We start from the raw sequence: 18,224 nt of genomic DNA, 5'->3' as shown, positions 1-18,224 counted from the left end.
AGATATATAATTTATAATAAATAAACAAAAAAAATGATGATGGTCACTATATTATTGTACTAGAATAATAATAGAAACCTTACCATAAGGAGCTGATTTACAGCATAAAGCTTCTCATGTATAGTTACACACAGGGAAAAAAATGCTCAAAATCAAGAATCATTTTCAAATGTTGGTCAGGGCTCTGAAATGCCACAGTCAGGTTCTGGCCTTAGAATCATAAACTTAAAGAGCTGGGAAGAATTTCAGAGGATACCTACTCCAACCCCTCATTTTACAGATGAGAAAACTGAGGCCCAGAGAGGGAAGGAATTCCTTCAAGATCACACAGTTAGGAACTGTTAAAATCAAGATTCTATTCATTATATTCACTGGATTTCATCTGTTGCTCTTTCCACACTGCATTGCCCAATATCCTCTTTGCCAGTTATACCATAAAGCTTTAAAGTTCATTTTGTAATCTTGATTCTCTCAAGGTTTTAGCAAATATAGGCAAAATTTTCATACAGCATTAGTATTTTCTATGTTTGAGATAAACCTGTGGTTTTCAAACAACTGGATAATGAGGACAGCTCTTTTTCTTCTCTAATAGAGGCAAAATAATGCCAGGGGCAGCTGGGGCATATCAAGTTTAGAGAGCATTGAGAATACTTGAATTCATGAAAACAAAGGAGTTTGGCATCTGGTTGGCAAGACTGATTAGAAAAAATAGCAAAGCTGAGGCGAGATAGGAAGTTGCCAGATTGAGACAGATGGAAAATGAGTTGGGTTCAGAGTTGAACAGGAAGAAGAAAATTTCAAGGCTCCTGGGCTCTCCATCCAAATTAAAGCCTATCTTGGTAATATTAACCTTCTACCACTGTTGTTATATAGCAGTAAGACCTGGGATACAACAGACTTTAGAAATTAAACATGACTACCACACAGAAGGAAATGGAGAGCAGAAGTATACCAAGTTCCCAATGAGAAAGCCCAAAGAAGAGCAAGAATAAAAGATGTCACCAAGAAATCACATGACAGAAAAAGAATGAATTGTCAAATGGCAAGAGTGAAGATGAGAAGTGCTCTACTGGCCTCTTTGAGATAGTAGGACTTGAGGAATACCAGTGGTGAGAGTCAGAGTAACGTAATAGATAAGATTTTTGACTAGAATCCAAGAAGACCTGATTTCAAATCCCATCACAAACACTTAATTAGCTATGTACTTTTAGGCAAATCATTTAATTTTCCCCATCTGTTAATTGATAGGCTTGGATCTGAAGAGCTTTAAGATGCCTTCTATCTTTAAATTTATGATACTATGAATTTCTTGAAGTATATGTCAAAAGTCAGGAAGGATAAGTCAAGTAGTCTTGGAGGCTTACAATGTACAACATTGGAAGGAGTATTCAAGTTTAAAAGATAAGAAATCTGTTTATGTATATGTTGTCTTCCTCAGGCTTTTTCTTTGCTTACTGAAGTCAGAGACTATTTTCATTGTATTTACAGTGTCTGGCACACAGTTGATATTTAATAAATGCTTGTTGATTGATGAGCAACTAATATGAGATCACCTCTCATCATACTGGGAGTCCTCAACAATGGTCTCCCCAAAGATATTGTTCCAGACATCCTCTTTCCCAAATGAAGGCAAAGCTTCATGCTTCTCATTCTAGGTACAATATGTGGTTCTTATTCTAGGTGCAAAAGTCCTTCATTTACAATTGTAAATAAATATTACCATATAAGTGATATCTAACTTTTTGTATGAATAATATAATTGGAAGGATTAAAAAAATAGATCTCTAATATTGTCTAAGGTTCTTTGTCTTGACCAGGGTGAATTGAACTATGCAGGAAAATGTCCAAACCCTCATTTCAGAGAAAAATAGCTTTATTTCATCAAAGGTAGATATTTAAGAGAATAAACCTTGTAAGAAGGAAATTTTAAGTTGGGGATAAAAAGAAATGCAGCATTGTATAAAGATAAGGATTGAGGAGAAGATGGAGAAATGTGTGAATTCTGATTTCAACAAATATGGACTTTATGATGAAATTCCTATACAACGGGAGCAACCACCCACACAACTACAAGTCAGACAAAAATAAATAAAACTTTGCACTCAAATCAATCAGATCAATATATCGATTTAAGAGAAGAGGGTGGACATACAAATAGAACTGTTAGGTTTGGGCTTATGGTTTCATTGCAATATGGAATCTCCAGATAATACAGCACTTTATCAATTATTCAACCAAGCATTTATTAAGATTCTATGCTATGTGCCAAACACTGGCTACATAATGGAAAAATAAAGACAAATGAAACAGTTCTTGCCCTGAAAGGAGTTTGTATTAAAATAGAGGGAAACAACTATGCCCCTCCAAATACATGCAAAAGCGTAAACAAATAAATGCAAGGGAGGCACTAATGATGGGAGATGATTGTCAGGAAAGATCTCTTATAGGAAATGGAGACTGATGTATTGAATTGAAGGAGACTAGGAAGTCTAATACCAGAACTTAGAAGGTAGAAATAGAAACACAGCCAATGCACAGGTATGAGGATAGGAAGTGGAGTGTTGCATATGGATGACATCAAGTCCTTTAGTTTGTGTGAACCATGGAATGTAATTCTATTAAAAAAAAAGACAAGAATAATTTTAAATGATAAGAAATGCTATTAGATGATAACAAATGTTTCTTCCAACTTTCAGCCTATGAACAAATGTTTATAGAAAGTTTGCAGAAGACAATAATTGAAGATATAATCACTGTTCATGGTTGGGTTGAGCCATTATAATACAAATGACTAAATTGGATTCTTGGTCAGGTTTGGCTTAACTTACTCTCATAGTTCAGGTTCTGCTTGAAGTGAAATTGTAATACTAAGGAAATAGGCAGACAGAGATTGGTTTTTAATCTTTAATGTGGAGGATTTAGGTTAGTCATCCATATAGGACTCTTGTCCAAAGCATTTGGCTCAGATAAACTGAGGTAGGGAACTTACATAGGGTTTTAGCTAACTAGAGTTTGCAAATAGAATACATAACCTGAGTATACAATCTTATAGGGGAAACAAAGGCAGATTAGGGGTCACTGGGAGGACACACGAGCCATAATTCCAGGACAGGATCATAACTTAATCCTGACAAGATAGGGGTCAAGATAAGAAGGCCAAGGGCAGGAGACAGTAAGACATGGAGCAATAATCAAACAGAAGGGGAATTATCCTAGCAAGGATCGAAATAATGTACCTGGAATTTATGACCCAATGGTATGTAAAGGTGATGGGAGCTCCAAGGTTTTTCCTGGGCTCTTTTTAAAAACTCAGTTTTCCAGTCCTAATGGCAAGGAAATGGGTGGGATGGCTATGATTTTTCTTCAGGGTTCAACAAAATGAGATACTTTTAGAACTTCTAAGTAACATTTAACAAAGAGAAGTTTATTTAACAGTAACAAGGGAAAGAGAGCAAGCAATAATACAGAATGATCCATTTGAGCTTAGCTTTTTTTTTGCCTCTGCTGCCATGGTGATATCCCTTAGGAGTTGGTATCAAGCCTGAGGATTCCCTGGCTTCTTATGTACTGACTTTTGTATTTAGATAAGCACAACCTCCATCAATCATTGTTAATTAAAAATCAATTAGTTGGTTCTTCGGAATCATTAATAATTTTTTTTGGGGGGGCAGGAGATTATTGAGATTAAGTGACTTATCCAGGATCATACATGTAGTGTCTGAGAACAAATTTGAACTCAGGTTCTCCTGACTTTGCTCTAGCTGCCCCATCATTAATTAAGCCTTAAGGATAGTTTCATTAACTTTTAAGGAGAAAATAGCCTTGATTGAATGAAGTAGATATTCTCTCTTTGCACTAACGACTTCATTTGCAGAATTAGTGTAATCACCTAATGAGGAAGTACAGCCATATTGGAATTAGATGGCAAATACAGAAACAACAAAAAGAACAATCATATTTTCAAGGATAATGTAAGCCCTTTAATGATAGCAATTGTCTCCTTTTGTCTTTGGATTCTTAGCCCCTAGCACAGTGCTTTGTACACAGTAGGTGTTTAATCAATGTTTGCTGACTTGAACAATGTCCAATGGTCTCAATGTCCATTTCTGTTGACCTCCTGGAATCAACTTCTTATCTTGTATCTATTTTATTTTATTTTATTTTTTTCATTTTAAAAGCTTTATTTATTTATTTATTTATTTTATTTTTCTTGGAAAATATATGTTTTAATAGCAACAAGTTGAAAAATTGGACCTCATTTTTTTTCTATTGTAATTGGCATATAACTATTGGATACATAGTTAATTTTCTTTTTTTTTAATATTCTAGTTTATTTTTATTTTTTTTATAATATTTTATTTTATTTTATAATAGCTTTATATTGACAGAATCCAGGCCAGGGTAATTTTTTTACAACATTATCCTTTGCACTTGTTTCTGTTCCGATTTTTCCCCTCCCTCCCTCCACCCCCTCCCCTAGATGGCAAGCAGTCCTATATATGTTAGATATGTTGCAGTAATCTTGTATCTATTTTAATGAAATAAGTAGAAGCAGCACAAGATAGTGAAAAGAGTGAATTTGGAGTCAGTGAATCTCTTTTTTTGTGTCCTAGCTACTATTTGCTACTTGTTTGATCTTGGAAAATCAACCATGATAATCTGGGCAGTCACATATATAGTGTTTCTGGGGCCAGATGCTTTACAAATATTATCTCTCATGATCATCATCATAACCTTGGGAGGTAGGTGCTATCATTATCTTCATTTTACAGTGGAGGAAACTGAGGTTAAATTATTTGCTTAAAGTCGCACAGTAAATATCTGAGGCTGGGTTTGAATTCAGGCTTCTTAATTTTAGGCCCAATGCTCTGTATTTAGTCCCTATATTTATGCCTGTATTTAGAGAAGGGTTCGCCTAAATCAGTGGTGTCAAAGCATAAAGGTGGGTGCATAAAGGGTGGGGTGGGTGCAAGCATAATGGTCTCTGTAGACCATATATTCATTTGGAAAACCACATATTAACATAATGTTCTAACAGCTAGGTAGCACAGTGGATAGAGTACTGGGTCTGGAATCAGGAAGACCTGACCAAATCTGAACTTGGACACATGATAGCTGTGTGACCCTGGGCAAGTCATTTGATTCTATTTGCCTCAGTTTCCTCATATATAAAATGAGTTGAAGAAGAAAATGACGAATCATTCCAGCATCTTTGCCAAGAAAATTCCAAAAAGGGTCAGAAAGAGTGGATCATAACTGAAATGACTAAGCAACAACATTATGTGTGTTCTATTATTTGTATATGTTTTGTTAAATAATTAAATTTAAATATTTATATATTTTGTTAATTTCCCAATTACATTTTAATTTGTTACTGCCCTACTTGGGAGTGTTGCTCTCCCATTGCTGTCCACCATGTTTGACACTTCTGGACTGAGATCATCTCAAAGGTCTTTTTTTTGGGGGGGGCAAAATCAGATGTTCCTATGAAAACTATACCTCACTTCAGAAAAATCCACAAAGCTCCTAAGTATATTATCCTTTGGTTATTATAACATATGTAAAACAACCCTCATTTAATAAAAAGGGAAACTTGAGACAAAGAGAAGTTAAGAGACTTGCTTAAAGGCATACAGTCATTACTCAAGGAGGGCTGAGCCAATTTTCTGATGCTGTATTTTCCATGCCAACTCCTGGATAGTGCTGGTTTAGCTTTCTTGAAGCTATCCTGAAACAAAATGTCTTCAGTGGAATAAGCGCTGGATTTAGAGTCAGAAAATCCCTCCTATTCCCCTATAGATTCCCAATCCCACTATTGACTCATTATGTGACCTTGGATAAGTCCCATAACTTCCTCCATTGTCAAATGAGAAGTTTAGGTTAAATGGAGCTGGTGGTCCCTTCCACTTCTAAATCATCAATCCTTTATAGAATACTGGAGAAAGCAGTCAGACGGACTGGGATCCAGAAGCTGTCATACTAATTTGCTGAGACACTTGAACTAGGTCAATTTTAGGCTCTCTCATTGTTCATGAGAATCGTTTTAAGGGAAATCACAGATAATGTGAAAATCGCAACTAGTGCAGATACCTAAACTCTTTGCAACCTCCACACCCTGATTGCTTGAGTCCATATTTGGAACTGGAACAGCAACTTTGGGGCACCTGACGTCTCTGTGACTCGAAGATCTGACATTTTAGCTTCCCTTATTTTTTGTCTACAACTTGTCCAACAACATTAGACGGAGGGGAAAATGAAAGGTTTCCACCAGGAATGGGCTGCTTGTGTAATGATCTGGGATTTTCAGAGGAACCCAAAAGGTAAATAGGTTAAAGGGTCTTTAAGTTTCTCTTGATCAAGGTAGTTATTATTCTCTCTTAGGAGCAGAACTTAAAAAAAAAAAAGAAGAAGAAGAAGCTCTATTGATGCTTTTTGTTCTTTTAAAAAACCAGTCATTTCCTGATACTCAACACCACAAGCCACTATTTCCCCAATCAAACTTTCCCTTGTCACAAAATAAAACAATTAAGTGAAATCAGGCAACTTAGTTACAACCTACATAGAAACATTTTATAATCGCACTCCCCCACTTTTCCAAGGAGCAAAAGATGAGTTGATCTTTTGCATTGTAATTGGTCTCACTGTCTTAAAAAAAATGAAGCTTTTTAAAAATAAAAAGTTAAGACTCCTTTGCCTGGGGGAATCACATAAATCCATTTGTACACGCATAATTATAATTAAATTAAATAATAGTACCAGCTTTTTAATGTTCAAAAACATTTTAAGGGCTTAATTGATTATGTACAAAGCCCAGAGCTAGGTGTTTAGGGAGATACATAATTTAGATAAGATAAAGTCCCTGCTTTCATGAAGCTTACAGTCTAGTAGTTGGATAAGACAGATATACAGTCATTTTTCAGTCCTGTGTGACTCTGTGATTTGTGATTTTTGGGGCAAAGATTTTGGAGTGGTTTGCCATTTAGCTGCCCCCAAATACCTAGTAATAGATGCTTAATATATGCTTGTTAAATGAATTAATTCCTCTTTTGTTTTAGATATCTTTATATGACTTTTACATAGGTGAGTTGGATGTTTTTCACTTTGAAGGTTTTTTTCTGTAGAGAGTTTTCCAAATTTCCTAAAATACAGATATTTTGAGGTAAATATAAAGGCAATTAGGTGGGGCAGTGGATAAAGTGCTTAGTCTAAAGTCAGGAAGAGCTGAATTCAAATTTGACCTCAGATGCTTATTGGCTGTGTGATGCTGGGCAAGTCCAACCTCAGTCTCCTCATCTATAAAAAAGGAAAAAATAAGAAAGGAAAAATCTCTGGATTGTTGTGAGGATAGAATGAGAATATTTGTGAAATATTTTGCAAATCTTAAAGTGCTATATAAATGTAACTGATAGCATTTACAAATCGCCCTCTGGTAGCACTGATTTTATATACATCAATCCTTTGAAAAGGAATAGTGTCCCTTATAGCTCTACATCTATGAACTATGCAGGTTATAAAGGGTCACTGTTTTGTATTTCAAAGTATGGTTGGAACTACCAAACCATCCCTGCCTTTGTCTCAGCATTGATGACAAAAGGATGAGTACCAGTTTAAAAGTTTCTTAACAGGGTGGTTCAAATATTCGTCCCATAAAACCACTCCTAATGGCTTCTTGAAAATGATGTGCTGCCAAGTTACTCTCCTCCCTGCCCCCAGCCCTCTAGTGCAAACTATTCCTCTTAACAAGCATTCACTCTGAACCTAGATGCCTTTGAATCTATGGGATCACACAGTAAATATGCTCTGAGGACAGGAGAGGACACTCCTGCTCTCTTTTATTGTTTATAAATGGAGACTAGCCTGGGGATTTTCAATGATCAGGGCACAGACAGGTAAAAGCCAGTAAAGATCCTAAATTTAGCACAGAAAGAAGCATCTGGTTCAAACCCTTTATTTTGTTGATGAGGAAATGGAAGTTTAGGATAACAAGAGGGAAAGTTAGGATTTGAACATATAACCTCTGATTCTTGAGCTTTCTTTTCCAAAGTAACATGATTCTCCCAGTAGCCAGGGCTTTATGTGAGATTGAGCTGTATTGACTGTATTTCCCATGATGCTCTGTTCTCTGTTCTCTAAACTACTTTGGAGGAAAGTACACATTCATAGATTTAGCTTGTTCACTGTGATCATTTTTCCCCTTCTTCTCATGCTCATTTAATACTATTAAGAACACATAACTTTTCCAGACAAGGATAGAATTTCTCAATGACATCATTGAGTACTAATAAGGCTTCCATGGAAACTGGAGTTCTGTTGTTTCCTCTGTAATATTGTATGTAGCCTATTCTATTTCTCTTTTTCTTGTTCTTGTTCTTCTTGTTCTTTTTTTTTTTTTTTTTTTTTTTTTTGCTGAGGCAATTGGGGTTAAGTGACTTGCCCAGGGTCTCACAGCTAGGAAGTGTTAAGTGTCTGAGATCAGATTTGAACTCAGGTCCTCCTGACTTCAGCATTGGTGCTCTATTCACTGCACCACTTAGCTGGTCCCTCAGCTATCTATTCCAAATCTAACCCTTCCATTCCTTGCTCAGGGATTTCTTCTCAAATCAATGTGACTCCTCCACAGTGGTTTTTAGAGCTTGGAGATTGGGGTGTGACCAAACATAACAGCCAGTGACCACCACACCCATACTCAAAGAGGGGCTGTTACTGGAAACTTAATGACTTCATTATATTATGTTGACATTATTTTTCTTTTTTACTTTTCAATAGCATTTTATTTTTCCAATTACATGTAAAGATAGTTTTTAACTTTCATTATTTCCTCTAATTTCTTTTTTTGAAAACTTTTTATTTTCAAAACATGCATGGATGATTTTTCAACATTGACCCTTGCATAGCCTTGTATTTCAGATTTTCCTCTCCTTCCCCCCACTCCCTCCCCTAAATGGCAAGCAATCCAATATATGTTATACTGTTAAAATACATTAACATTCATTCTTGTAAAATTTTGAATTTCGAATTTTTTCTCTCTCTTTCTCTTATTTCCTCCCTCCCCAAGGCAGAAAGTAACCTGGTAAAGGCTATATAGCCACAATAATTTTAAACATATTTCCTTATTAGTCATGTTGTGAAAAAATCAAAATAAAAGGGAAAAACTAAGAAAGAAAAAGCAAACAAAAAAGTTGAAAAAAAATATGTTTCAATCTTTTCAGTCTCCATAGTTCTTTCTCTGAATATGGATGTCATTTTCCATCCCAAGTCTATTGGAAGGGAACATTATACTTTTAAATAAACTTGCTATGTGATCTTTAGAGTAACTAGGTGGCACAATGGCTAGGGTTCTAGGTCTGTAGTCAGGAAGATCTGAGTTCAAAACCAGACTTAGATGACCTTGGGCTTGCCAATGACCTCTATCTCAGTTTCCCCAGTTGTAAAAATGGGGATAATAATTTCTATAATAACTATTTCCTGGGGTTGTTGTGAGGATCAGATGAGGATGAGGTAATAATTGTAAAGTTCTTGGCACATGGTAAGCACTACATAAATGGTAGCTATATTATTACTTCATGGCATGTCTTGTGAACAAGAAGTAGTTTTTGGCATAAATACTACAATGATTTACAATCTCACTTTTCCTTCCAGGGCCTCTCACTGGTACGTACCTTCTGCCAGCAGTGACATGGTTAGGGCGAGCGTTGTTTCCTTCCTATGTCTGTGTTTAGGTTCTTGAGGAGGAGTCCCCAAACATTTATCTCTAGACCTGGTTGCATCAAAAAAAAAAAAAAAGATTAAAACAAAGATAAAGGAAATCTTGCCAATAGAAACCTCTCCTGCCAGTCTCCTACGAGATGTGATTGTCAGGTTTGTCAGGGAACGTGTAATTGTGGGTAGGAGCAAACATATGGGAGTCAGGATCCTTAAGGCTCTTGAATCAACAAATGATGGGCCAAGTTGAATACTGAACATTCTTTTCATGTGTGTTGGATTAGAAAGTCATTAAAGCCCCCCTTCAACTCTCAAATTCTGTGATTCCATAGATAAGGCCAAATTGGTGCAAGATAAATGTAAATGTTTATACTGGAGTTTAAAAAAATTAATACTATTCATACAAGATAGAGAAGCATGGCTAAATGGCAATTTCCCTGAAAAAAATTTTGGGGCCAATATGAATTATCAATGTGATGAGGCTCTAAAGTGCAGGCTATTTTAGGCTGTATTTTAAAGAGGCCTTATATTCAGGACAGGGCAACTCTGGTAGCTAGGTGGTAGAGTAAAAAGAGTACTGCTTGCTCTTTTTGAGATGGCAAGAAATCAGAAATTGAGTGGATGCCCCTCAGTTGGGGAATGGCTGAAGAAGTTATGGTATATGAATATAAGGGAATATTATTATTCAATAAGAAATGATGAGCTGCCTGATTCCACAAAAGCCTGGAAAGACTTATATAAAATGAATAAAATGAGCAGAACCAGGAGAACATTGTGTACAGTAAGAGCAGGATTGTATGATCATCTAGTATGATAGCCTTAGCTCTTCTCAGCAATTCAGTGATCCAAGGCAATTCTAATAGACTTGGGATGGAAAATGCCATCCACATCCAGAAGAACTATGAAGACTGCATGTGAATTGAACCATACTATTTCCTCTTTTGTTTTTTGCTTTCTCTTTCTTGTGTTTTTTTTTCTCTTTTGTTCTGATTTTTCTTTTACAACATGACTAATATGGATATGTATTTTGAATGATTGTATATGTAGGACCTCTATCAGATTGCTTGCTGTCTTGGGGAAGAAAAAATTGGGGACTCAAAATATTACAAAAATGAATGTTGAATATTTTTACATGTAATTGAAAAAAATATTAAGTGGGGTGGAGGGAAGTGCTGCTCTTGGAGTCAGGAATAACTGAGCTCAAATCTGCTTCCAAAACTGTCTTGCTATGTGACCCCTGCAAATCACTTCTTTATTAGCCTCAGTTTCTTCATCTGTAAAATGGGGATAATAACAGCATCTACCTCCCAGCATTGTTATGAGGATCAAATGAGATAAACTCTGAAAAGCCTTTGCAAACTTTAAAACTCTCTGTAAAATGTTAGCTCTTGTTAGTGAGGCAATATCTATTGTTACTGCTAAGATCAAGCCACATCTGAATTATTCTGCTTTATTTGAAGCACTATATTTTGATGGTTCAATCATATTTGACTTTTTGTGACTCCATGGACCAATGCTGTCCATGGGTTTCTTGGGTTGTTGTTTTTTTTTTTTTTTGTCAAAAATACTGGAGTAGTTCTCCTCTTTCTTTTTCCAGTGGAAGTCACACAGCTAGTAAGTGTCTGAAATCATATTTGAACTCAGGTTTCCCAACCGCAAGCTTAGTTCTTTATCCACTGAGCCACCTAGATGCCTCTAGTACATTTTAAGCATCCTCAAGTTGTTAAGCCGAAACATGTCTAGAAAAGGGTTATCGGGAACATGAAAGCAAGAGAGGACATGTTCTATGAAGATCAATAGAAAGAGATGAGGATGTTTAGCCTCAAGGGGAGAAGACTTGGAAGAAATCTGAAAGGTTGTCATGTAGAGTGGGAATTAAATTTAACTTTGTTCCCACCCAGGAGGGCAGAGCTGGCAGGTATTAGTAGAAATTGCTGAGATCCAGATTTCAGTTTGATGTTAAGAGATAAAAAACTCCAAATCCAACACCTAACCTTCCTAATAACTGGAGCTGTCCAGAGTGGACTGGTCTTCTCGCTCTCCTCCCCTCCTCCATGAAGGTTTTCAATCAATGGGTTTGGTGACCCATTGGGGATGCTTTGGGGAGGATTGTTGGGCAGGTTTAGGTTGGACTTGGTGGCCCACAATATCTCTTCCACCTTTTTTTTTCCCTGTGGTGTCCATGAATCATTTAAAACTCACCAGGTAGAGAGGGTCAGAGTGAGAGAATTCTAGGTTTCTGGGTGAAAAGTCAATAGCAATTCCACGGGTTGTTGTAAGGGTGTAAGACATAAATCTGATGTCTGACAAATAGTAATCCTGGCATCCCTCACAAGGCTCATCGGAAACTGAATCATTGTGGTTGAGTTGCACCTGTGACAGAAGCTTATGTCATCAATTTTCATGGCCCTCTCGCTCCCTGTTCTGTGTAACAGGCCGCAGCTCTTTTCACAATCATAACTAATTCCCAGTCATCTCTTTAGTTTCATTGCAATCTCATTTTGCAATTATGCCACAAGGTGCTGGTTTTTTCCAACCTTTTAGTAATAATCTGATTTATTAATTGATTTACTTACTTCTGTCTATGTTATATCTCCCTTATAGAATGTAAACTCTTTGAAGGCAGAGGTTTATTTCAGGTTTTTTTTTTCTCTCTCCTTCCTTCCTTTCTTTCCTAGTAGCTGTCTTAGTGCCTGGAATACAATAGCTATTTAATAAATAGTGAACTCAATCAAACCATTTTCTATAGGTAGGTTAATGGAGAGATCTCATTGTTCAGATGTTTTCAATTATGTCTGATTCTTCATAACCCCGTGCAGGGCTTTCTTGGAAGATTTACTGGAATAATTTGCCATTTCCATCTCTAGCTCATTTTACAGATGAGAACACTGAGGTTAACAGACTTAAGAGACTTGCCCAGGGTCGGACAGCTAGTAAGTATGTGAGAGCAGATATTTTTTGATGGAATAATGTCAATGCAATCAGGATTAAGTGCGTTGTTCAGGGTCCTACAGGTAGTAAGCTTCTGAGATAAGATTTTTTTTGGGGGGGAAGGGTCCACATAATCAGAATTGAATAACTTGTCCAGGGTCCTACAGCTAGTATCTGAGATCAGGGTGTTTTTTTTTTGGGGGGGGGGTGGGAAAGGGCAGCCAGGCAATCAGGGTTAAGCAATTTGCCCAAGGTCACACAGCTAAATATCAAGTGTTCGATCTGAAATCAGGTCTTCCTGATTCCAGGGTGGGTGCATTATCCCCTATGCCAACTATTGCCCTAGAGATCACATAGCAAGTTTGTTTAAAAGTATAAAGTTAACACAAAAGTTGACATGGAAGGCAGCCTGATATCTTAGAAGGAGCTCTGTATACCATGGGTCAGGAGATCTAGGTTTAAGTTTTACCACTATCTGGGTCAACTTCTTTGGATCTTAATTTGCTTACCTGGTAGATGAGGGGGTTGTGTTAGATGATGTCTAAGGTCTCTTTCACTTCTAAAATTCTTTGATTCTATAATTTCTCTGCCTCAAATTTGAAAAACAATGTATCCAACTCATTCTGCATTGCTGAACTTGGTATACAGATGAAATGCAGGAAAACTAAGTCATCACTTCTGCATCATTGACAGAGAAAGACAATGTTTCTATTTCCATTAGCTAAAGAGCTAACATTAACCACAATGAATCATAATTCTGTTGGAACTTGTATTGTTAAAGATTATTTAAATAATTTCCTCCACCCCTTTCATTCCCAAACTCACAATATAAGCAAAGGAAAGGAAAATGTTATTTGAGTTTTGAATAATCACACACACACACACACACAGAGAGAAAGAGAGAGAGAGAGAAAGAGAGAGAGAGAGAGAGAGAAAGAGAGAGAGAGAGAGAGAGAGAGAGAGAGACAGAGACACAGAGACAGAGAGAAAAGAGATACAAAACAAGATGCCTTTTTTTTAAAACTTCCTCTTAGGGGTTTTTATAATTATATCCCATTAACTTTCATTTTTTGATCTTTCCATTTGAATTAATGAATATAAATACAACATAATGACATAATGTGCTAACTTAAAACAAATACTAGTAGAAGTATAATTAGAATTCTTATAATTTTGCAAATTGTTATTCCTTGATATGGAAATTAATTGGGACAAAATTTTTTTCATTAAATTTTATGTCTATTTTTTATTGTTGACTTCTTAACTGAGATTACTTAATTTAGGACAGATCTTTGCATTTCCTCAAAGATTATAGGTCTCAAGTGGGAAGGGAACTCAGAGGCCATCTAATCCAACTCTCTCATTTTATAGATAAGGAAACTGAGGCCCAGGAAGCTTAAGTGATTTGTCCAAAGTCCCAGAGACAGAACATATCATAGGTGGCCTTTGAACCCATGTGCTCTAACTGTTGAGCCAATGATCTTTCTAGTGTACCCTGCCTTCTTCACAATGCCTTTTTCTCCCTCCAGGTCTATGCTTTATTACCTTCCAGCTTGACTGGATTCCTTTTTTGAATGTAGATCTCTGACTAAATTTATGCATCTTTTCCATGTTTGATCAACAGGCTTCTCTTTCAGTTTTTCTTCTGCCTCAGAATATGGAATTATAAACTCTTGTAGACAGTCCTGTGAGCTGCAACTTCTTCTTCAAGGGAAAGTGATATCACCCTTCTCAATAGCACTTTGCCTGACCAGCTCCATTACACCTACATCACAACCTTTTCTCCTTTAGATATCTGGGGACATTTCTCTCCCCTTCCTTCTGCAATTATAGATAGGATCAGGGGAAAGAACTAGGAGAGACCTTAGAAATCATTTAGTCCCACCTTCTCATTTTACAGATGAGGAAACAGAGCCAGATAGGTAAAGTGAGTTGTTCAAAGTCTCATAAGTTAAATATTAGACCTGGTTTATATCGAATTATGAACTATTTGAGAACAGGATCTATTCCCATCATTTAGGGACACATATAATAATAATAATTTATACAATAGTCATTCATAGTCAATTCAATAAATAGTTGTTAAGTATGTTCTATGTACTTATTAAGTATTAAGTATGCACTACAATATTCCAGTTACTGTGCTAAGTGCTAAGGATATAAAAAGATAATAAAAAGAAATGAAAGGCAGCCCCTCAAGGAGCTTACAATCTAATTGGGGAGACAAAATCACACAAATACATAAAAAGCAAGGTATATGTGTGTGTGTGTGTGTGTGTGTGTGTGTGTGTGTGTTGTGTATAAAAGAGGGAAGGCACTTACTATTAAAAATTGTTGAAGATTCCAAGAAGCTCTTGTTTTTACGGATTTCTCTATTAATATATACTGTATTAAAAATTAAAACTTTTATTGCATAAAATAATAGCAATATTGTATAATGATCAACTGTGATAAGCTATTTTTAGGAATACAATGTTCTAAAACAATTCTGAAGGACTCATGAGGAAAAATGTTATCTATCCACTTCCAGAGAGAACTGATGGAGTCTGAATGCATAGTGAAACATACTTTATTTTCTTATTTTTTGGTATGTATTTTCTTTCATAACATAACTGCTATGAAAATTAAAAAGAAATGAACATTTGCTTTGTTTTTCAAAAAAATTAAACTACTACTAATTAGCTGGTTTGATTTAGAATTCTAAATTAATTTAATTAGACACATTAATTTAAAATAATAATAGACCCATCATATGTTAATATAACTTATTTAAAAATAAAAGCAATTATTTCCCAAAACAAAAGAATTTAGTGAGAAGAGTTTTATGTTTTTTTTTTCAAATTGCTTTAATGTCTAGTCTAATAGAAGATAGACATTGTCATATCTGTTTCTGTATTCCATCAATTGGGTTGAAGTATACAAAGAAAAACCAGCTTCATATAGATATGAAGTTGGAAAGGATTATTTTGATAGGCAAATAAAATCTTAGTGTTATTATGAAAATAGTTTTGACCTTGAAGACCCCTTGATGGGTCTCAGACATCCCCAGGAGCCCATAGATCACACTTTGAGAACCACTGCTTTAATTGTTCAGACTACAAAAAAAAATCCTAACAGACTAGTCAGACCTCTGAGACCAGGTACTTTGAATTATCTAAATAACTTTGTCTCTTTCTAAGGCTGATTTTGGAGTTAAGGACCTAGATTAAAATCTCTGTCATTTACTTGTGTGACCTTAGGCAAATACCTCAGACTTTCTAGCCTCAGTTTCGTTATCTGGAAAAAGAAGATATAGACTAGATGAATTCTAAGGTCTCTTTCAGGTCTAAATTGACAGTCTTAGGAAGCATGCTCTTTATGTGCCTATCGGGTGATCCAGTTAGTCCTGCTTACACCACCTTAAATCCAAGGCACTTAGTGTACCTTATGCTAACTCACTAATCTCTTTTAATCCTGACAACAAAAAATATTCTTCATTTACGGCATGGACCAACAGGTGTAGGGTTATAGAGGGACCTATTCAAAGAGATGCAATGAGTCAGTGGTGGCCTTGAAACTAGGTTTTCTGGTTTCTGACCTGGGCATTTTCCACTTCCAGATCCTGCTTTTTGAGTGATAATTAATCATTCAGTAATTTCATTTAGGATTCACTCCCTGTGACTCATGAAGTTTTTCTTTTGCTTTTAGTCACAGTTTAAGATGTTAGATTCAATATTCTATATGGTTAAACTGTGGCCAATCATTCATGCAATATAGATTTCACTCAATTCTATCTATTCTAATTATGTTTTATAGAATTTTATTTCAAATAAAAGAGCAGTAGACTGGAGATCAGAATAGTTAGCATCCTGGATACCTTAGAACCAGCCGGAGTCAGAGTAAGCAAAAGTCCTTGGTCTTTAGAGGTAGAAGTGAATTGGATGGAAGCAGAATCTCCGCGATCTCCTTCTTCCTTGTCCACCGCCAAAGTGACTCTGCCTAGTCTTACTCCATCCCCTAGTCCCTCCTACAATTCTCTGCATACACCAATTATCGAGCCAGTACAGGATAGTGGGAAGGGCCATTTTCCAAGCACATGCTTATAGAGTATTGTCCAATTGGTAATTAGCCTTAAGTACTTGGTTGTCTGACCTCAGTGCATTAACTCAAGAGTCTCAGCCCTTTACATCTCCCATTTTCTTTTGTTTTAAAACACAGGTGGTCACACCATCCTGACTTCTCAAGGAGGTGAGAACCCCAAAAAGGAGGTGATTGCGCCCTCCCTGACTTCTCAGGAAGGGAAGTGAAAGCATTAAAAAGGAGATGATCATGCCCTCCCTGACATTTCAGGAAGGGAGATGAAAAGCACCAAAGGGAAATTAGGATTGCTAGCGGGTTTCTGGGCTGAAGGATCTTATTAGAAACAGGTATGCACAAACTCATCAGCATGGGAGGTATTACACAAGCACATAGCAATAACACAGAGACAATTAGTGAAGACTCTCCCCACAACCAGTGCAGGCTTGATGTAGTGTAACAAACATGTATTGTACATGCAAGTAGCGGTATAACAAACAATATAAACCAACATGGTGTTGTAAAAGATTTCCAGAAGTCCTAGAAGGAGAGTATGTAAACAGCAATCATACATACGCCTTCTTCAGCAGCCAAGAGATAGTCCAAAATCAATCTATTGTCCATTGCTTCACATGTCAGGGAATCCAATGATCACCCCAAGTTTTTGAAGTCCAGCAAAAGTCTTTTTATGTGTTAGGGAATCCAATGATTCCAGCAGATTTTGAAGTCCTGTAAGAGTCTTATCATTTCTCAGAAAATCCAATGATTCCTGAGGGTTTTCAAGTCCTACAACAATCTTTTCATGCCTTAGGGATTTCAGTGATTCCTGAGGGTTTTGAAGTCCAACAATTTTTGATGTCCATGAGTCAAACGCCATAACTGCCAGGCTCTTTCAGTGGTGGGCACAATCAGCAACAGAACCACCCAATGTTTCTTGGATCTTCTTCATTTCAAGGGTCTGCTCCGTCTCTTTACAATGGACAAGGTGAATATGGCTTGTTGGCACCCCATCTGATTCCTTCTCCACCTGTAGAGATACAAGCAAACTCTCTCCCCCAAGCAGTTAGCCTGGTCTCTTCCAGTCACCACTTTCTGAGTTTCTCCACATCACCTGGCGATTATCTAAAGATAGTGGAGCTGCTTGCACTGGATGCTGCCCTTCTGGTGGGTTATGAAACCTGTCTGCTGGAGCCAGTGCATCTCTGTTAAAAATCAAGAAGTTAATAGTATAAAGAGCTAAATTTAGAAGTTCTCTAGGGTTACCTGTGGCTCCCCCTTTCTTTTGTTTTTGGAGGAGCATCTTAATGTCTCTGTTTCTCCTCTCTACTATTGCCTGGCCTTGAGGATTAAAAGATATACCAGTGGTGTGTAAAATCTTATACTGTGCACAAAAGTGTGCAAAATGTTTAGAAGTAAATGCAGGTCCATTATCTGTTGTCATTGCTTGTGGCACACCTATAATTGCAAATGCTTTATAAGGAATCCAGTGACCACTCAGGCTGTCTCTTTTGTTGCTGATATTGCAAAAGTGAATC

This window comes from Antechinus flavipes, chromosome 6, assembly GCF_016432865.1.
Source record: "Antechinus flavipes isolate AdamAnt ecotype Samford, QLD, Australia chromosome 6, AdamAnt_v2, whole genome shotgun sequence".
Classification (NCBI taxonomy): Eukaryota; Metazoa; Chordata; class Mammalia; order Dasyuromorphia; family Dasyuridae; genus Antechinus; species Antechinus flavipes.
Note: the sequence above shows the minus strand (reverse complement) of the source record.